This window comes from Dipteris shenzhenensis, chromosome 5 (assembly GCF_047967505.1).
Source record: "Dipteris shenzhenensis isolate YYH24624 ecotype China chromosome 5, Dip_SZ_1.0, whole genome shotgun sequence".
In the NCBI taxonomy this organism is placed as follows: Eukaryota; Viridiplantae; Streptophyta; class Polypodiopsida; order Gleicheniales; family Dipteridaceae; genus Dipteris; species Dipteris shenzhenensis.
The window spans coordinates 48,939,029-48,945,028 of record NC_141600.1 but is presented as its reverse complement, the minus strand read 5'-3'; positions in this window follow the sequence as shown (position 1 = coordinate 48,945,028).

The window sequence follows — 6,000 nt, the reverse complement described above, 5'->3', positions numbered from 1 at the left end:
GCGCTGCATGAGGTTGTTCATCAAGGCAAACACGAATGTGTGAATAGAGCACATGAAATGAAGTACTTTTACTTTTTATAGCAAGAGTAAACTCCCCACGGTTAGAGAGTTACAGTTCCCGAGATTTCAATATATAAACAAAAGTCATTACATTTTCATCACTTCCAACTTGTTGGCCCAATGATAAGTCTCCCTTTTGTGAAGGGGGAGGTCTTGGGTTCAAATCCTACTCTGTAATAAAAAGAGAGGAGAGGAGAGGAGAAGGAGAAGAGAAAGAGAAGGATAAGAAGAAGAAGAGAAGAGAGAGGGGGGGGTGCGGGATCTGCTGTTACAGTTTTGCAAAAACTCAGAAAAACTGTCCGCGACTAGAAGACGCAGGAGCCCAGAAAACTGTCGTGCGGGTGAACGCAGTAGACACGCGAAGCAAGAAAATTGTCCGCGACCAGAAGACGCAGGAGCCCAAAAAACTGTCGTGCGGGTGAACACAATAGTCACGCGAATCGAATGCGCACGTAGGAACTGAGAAGGAGCACAGATGTTGCAGTTCTGTAGATGCAACCGGTACGAGCAGAAGTTTTGCCGGCCAGAATACACGTAGGAACCATGAGCAGAAAGCAAGCAGACTGAAAGTACAGAAGCATGGAGGTTTTGCAGCCGTAGGGACAGGGAAGGTACACAGTTTGGAGGTGCAAAAGTAGAGAACTGTGCATGGAAGAGGTTGCAGAGCCGCAACCAGCAGTCATAGGAGTAACAGGCTTTACACCACTAGCTATGGAGATTTTGATCCCAGCAGCCACACCATTTCTATTAGCCAGAAAATAAATCAGGACGAGAGGCTAGAGGCTAAGCATGGCGACGCTTGAGGGCCATAGAGGAAAGGAGAACGTGAGTGCAAAGCGTTATCATGGGAGGGGAAAAGGAATTAGAAAGGGGAGGGAATGAAGAGAGAGACTACGACACAAGGGGAAAGGGAGAGGGGAAGAGAAGCATGTACATGATGGGAGGAGGAATGTAAAGATGGAGACATCAAGGGAAGAGGACCATACTTTATTTTGAAAGGAAGGGAAGGGAGAAATCAAAGTACTAGCTAGGTGGCTTTACAAGAATGAGTGTGTCTCATCAAGGAATAGCCCCCTCCTTTTATAGCCAAGAGAGGGGCTCTCTCCCAATAAATGCATCCTCCCACATTTATGGTGTGTGTGGAAAAGTCTCCCATGTGGGCTAGGCGGTTACGCACTCTCAATTGTGTTCGACAACCCTTTTCCTCATTTTTCCACATAAATCAAGCCCCATATCTCAAGTCTATGATAATCCCTTGGTCTCTCCCCAATTTTATAATATGTTCAAACCTCTAGGAGGACAAGTGGAGGGTTGGCACAAGGAATCTTGCCACCTCATCCTACTTTCCCCATTATTTAACTTGCTCTCTTGGACCTTCTATACCTCCCCCACATGAGCCTATCCTATATGGAGGGAATAACCCAATATAATATCCATCTCCACCTATTTTATATTACTTCTCCCATGGACTTTGAGCCATATCTCACTAAATGCAGCCTAGGTGGAGGGGTGGCACATGGGGGAGCCATGCCACCTTACATTTTATAATATTACTACCATGGATTATGTACATCACACCTTATGGGTCCTCTTACGTGGAAGGGTGGCACATGGTCATGCCCTGCCACCTCAACCCTGGGCCCTATGCACACCATATTTTATTATACTATTGCCACACATACAAACACACACACATATTAATGCCTTTTTCCTTAGACAATTTTATCCATAACATTGCCAACTGCAATTCTTCCTTGATAAATCGCATGGTCCACTCCTCTTCCAAATCCAACATTAGATCAGGATGTCCTTGCTGATAAATTGATACCTCAACAACAGAACTGTGATTCCCATCATGTAGATCATCATCCATTGCTTCCCATTGAAGGTTCTTCCATCTAAACCTTCTTTATGTGAAAGCCATGCAGAGATTTTACCTTCCAATGAAATACCTACAAAATTTGGGATCTATTAATACATAGTATCCTGATCATTTTTTATACAAACAAGAATTGTAAGATTTGCTCACCGAAATGTCACATGTGAAGTGTTCAAACGACATTGTACTAAATCTTCAGCATGACATGTTCTTTTTGTCCATCCATTGTCAAATAGCTCAAATAGCTAGTCCATTTCTAAGCTCTTGCAAGTGTAAGTAATCTTTGTTTTCCTTAATTGCCTATAACTTGCAAAGAAATCAACAAAGCATGGAAATGGAAGAAACTAGCTCAACCTAGCATTTCTTCCATCGGTAGTTGGCTTCATAGCATTTCTCACATCATTAAACATTCTATTTCTATATGATTCACTTATCTCCATGCTTGGAAGCGGCCATTCTGGACTATTGAAAGAGGGCAACATAAGAGATTCTAATCTACCATACTATCCTCCTTCATCTAGCACAATGAACATTAAGTCATAGAAGAAGATCCCATCATTTTTTAATTCTGATGGTGTGCGACCTTCATACTGAAGACGACTGATCTCAACATGGAGGACATGCAATACCCCAATTACGCATGCTGCAGGCTCCCACTCTTTGTAAGTAGATGGATATAAGTCTGTAAAACAAATACAAGGCATAAGATAGTTGTGTGTAAGTCCCCAAATAAATGCAAATATTCTAAAAAGCAAATGAAGTACTAGTACACTTTGAAAAACTTACAATTGGGTCTACGATATGGACGTCTTGCATTCGGATGCACATATTTGTTTGCATGGGTAAAGACATGCTGTATATATACCGGTGTCACTGTGTTACTGCCATGAGAAATTTCAAAATCTAAGATCCTTCCCTTCCAATGTTTGTAGATGTCCATTGCATCCTTTCAACCCACTTTGTAGCACCCACGATTAGTGGGTTGCATTGTGATCCAAGTAGAGCTGAGGAATCCATTCCCCATGCTCATCCTTAACATTCTTCAATACAACAGACTGTAAACTACTTCTATATCTATCATTTTCTACTTCCATAGTTTTTGCCCCTATACAATATGATTAAAATTAGCTCTTTCTACTTCCAAAGACCTTCCAAATTTATGTCTTCTATTCTCTCTTTCTCTTGCTTTGCAAGTCTCTCTCTCTCTCTCTCTCTCTCTCTCTCTCTCTCTCTTTCCCTTCCTATATCTATCCCTCCTATACTAATGAAGAAAAAAATGACTATTTTATGTCTCTCTCTCTCCCTCACTCTTCCCCTCCAATATAAAACAACATAGCAGTTTGAAATAATCTCTCTCTCTCTCTCTCTCTCTCTCTCTCTCTCTCTCTCTCTCTCTCTCTCTTTCCCTTCCTCTATCTATCCCTTCTATACCAGTGAAGAAAAAAATGTCGAAAATCATCTTGTAGTTTTACATATCATCTACCTCAATCTCTCCCTCTTCCCTGTCTCTTGTAACAAACATATAGACGAAGTGTGATACAAAGACGTATCTATTTAATACAAACAAAATTTTCAAGGCGAAATCACTTCATTACTTGGAAAGTATGTGTTCCTTCTTCTGAAGTTGACTCTATATACTCCAAAAAGGTAGAGAAAGAGTCAAAAATGATAGAACACCCTCTTTTCTCACTCCTTCCAAGCAGCTTTAGGTCATAACTTTAGGAGGTGACTCTCTATACTCCAAAAAGGTGAGGAAAGAATAAACAATGAGAGAACACCCATTTTTCTCACTCCTTCCAAGAAGATTTAGGTCACAACTTTGGTTTCTAAGAGAGTGAAATAAGTGGGGGTTTCCATTTTTCGAGCAAAAACCCCCGAGCGATGAGCTGACAAAAGGTGGGAGGGGTCAAAATATATAGGCTCAAGTCATTTTTGGGGAGCAAAAAATTCCAAATTATTTCAAGGAATATGTAAGTAAATATGAAACATTGATAAATAGATATATATATAAATATACCTTTATATAATATACATATATAATGTCCAAGTGGTGACTTATTTTATGACTTTCAAAAATCCTTTCTTTTGCTTTCACCATTGCTTGGATCATAAAATTTTGAGCAAATATCCTCTTTACAGTTCCTGAGGATGACCTAGGAAAAATAAATAGTACCTTTTTAATAGACCCTCTAAGTGTATTTTGCCAGAGGAATATGGTTTGAAGAGCTTGTCCCAACCCTATTCAGCCGGCGAAATACCCTTGGAGAGCCTACACAGAAGGGGTCATAACTTTTGCTCCTTAGCTCAAATTGAGGAGCTGTAAAAAGGAAAAATGTTCAAAATTTCATGATCTATGCAATGGTAGGCTTGAAACTATACTTTTTATAGTTATAAAAGAGAAAATTTAAAAATTTCAAGATGTATATGAGAGTTACAACTTCTCCCTAATTCATATTATGGTAGGAAGGAGTTCAATAGAGACCACATTTCCTTAAAAGTACTTAGGTTTAGAGAATTGGGAATATTTTTAAAATCCCTACCTTGCCTTTCCATATTTGATAATGCATTAGAGATTAATTTATGATTGATTATAATGGCTTCAAGTATGAGGTTTCCAATATCTTTTTCCTACTCATCCAAGGAATATGGTATACATTATTACATGAGAGCTTCAAATATGGGATTGCTAAAGATTAGGGAAACTCTTTTAAATTGATTGAATTACCAAAATCCTCAAAAGAGAGTATGGTAGGGAGGTATTTATAGGAGTTTCTAAAGTGTTCACTATTTGTTCATATATAGATGATGTTCTCTAAAATGAGGGTTATAATGAAAAACAAGTACGTATATGGTTCCATAAATGAGAAATTAAGAAAGAATTGTATATTCCTTTGATAAATATACAAGCATGGTTGGTGTCAAAAATTATCGCTCGGACTTTTCTGCTCGTAGGTTTTTGCTCGAAAACTATGCACATCCGAAATAAGTAGAGAATGAATGGAAGAGAAGAGGGATGAATAGAGCTTGGACAGAAGTTTCTCTGAGAGATTTCGAAATGTGGAAGAAAAACATGAGCAAAGAGGAGGGAGAATGACTAAGTAGGAGTGGAAAGAAGATATTTTGAAACTAGCTACTAGAAAGTGGCGGGAATGAATCTTTGAAATGTTTTGGAAGAGAGAGAATAGGGGGAGAGCTGGTTAGGAAGTCAAAGTTTGGGCCAAATGATTGAACCAAATGGAAAACATGAGCATAGTTCTAGCTAGGGGATAATTTGCCCTGGGAGGAAAACAAGGAGGCTTGACATGGTCAGGGGAGGCCTACCAAAGATAATTTTTTATTGTGAACCACCAATATGTTTTTTGGGGTATTTTGAAAAAAAACTAAAATTTCCCCTAGATTTGGGGAGCCTCTATTACAGAGAAGTCCACATGGCATAAGCTCCTTCATGGATACCATATTCCCTTATCCAAGCCTCTAATATTTTAGTAATTCTCCAAAGGGCCCCTTTTTGAGTCCAAAATTTTTGTAATGTGCATCTGCTTTAGGTTTCTTGGCTAGAGGTACCAACAGGATATCTCTCATTTTTAGATCATCCCAATCCTCTGCAATAAGGATCTTGTCATATCTATACCTAACCCTTACAAGTCTTTGGATGTATTTTTTCATGATAGTGACCCTGTGTGCATGTGCTACTACCATCATGGTGTCCATGAAAAACTCTATAAGCCACTCTTTAGCAGCTTCTTGGAAAGTAAGCAGTGCAGTCCTTTGCCCTCTAAAGTCCACATGCCAGTTGATGAATATTGCCCTCACAAGCCTCTGGAATTTTGCCATGGGTACTGCATACCCTATGGCTTTCTGAGCCTTCTTGATCTCCATCAAGACATATTTGCTTTGGCTCACTCTCTTCTTCATGTTCCTTGCTAGCATGTGCATAAGCTTCCCCTTCTTTGACGATTTTGATCTAGATGGAGTTGTGGCAGCCCATGCAATGCCAGGTCCCTTCCCTTTCCTTATGGCTATTGCTTTGGTTCTTGCCATTGTCTATTGTGTTATTCTCC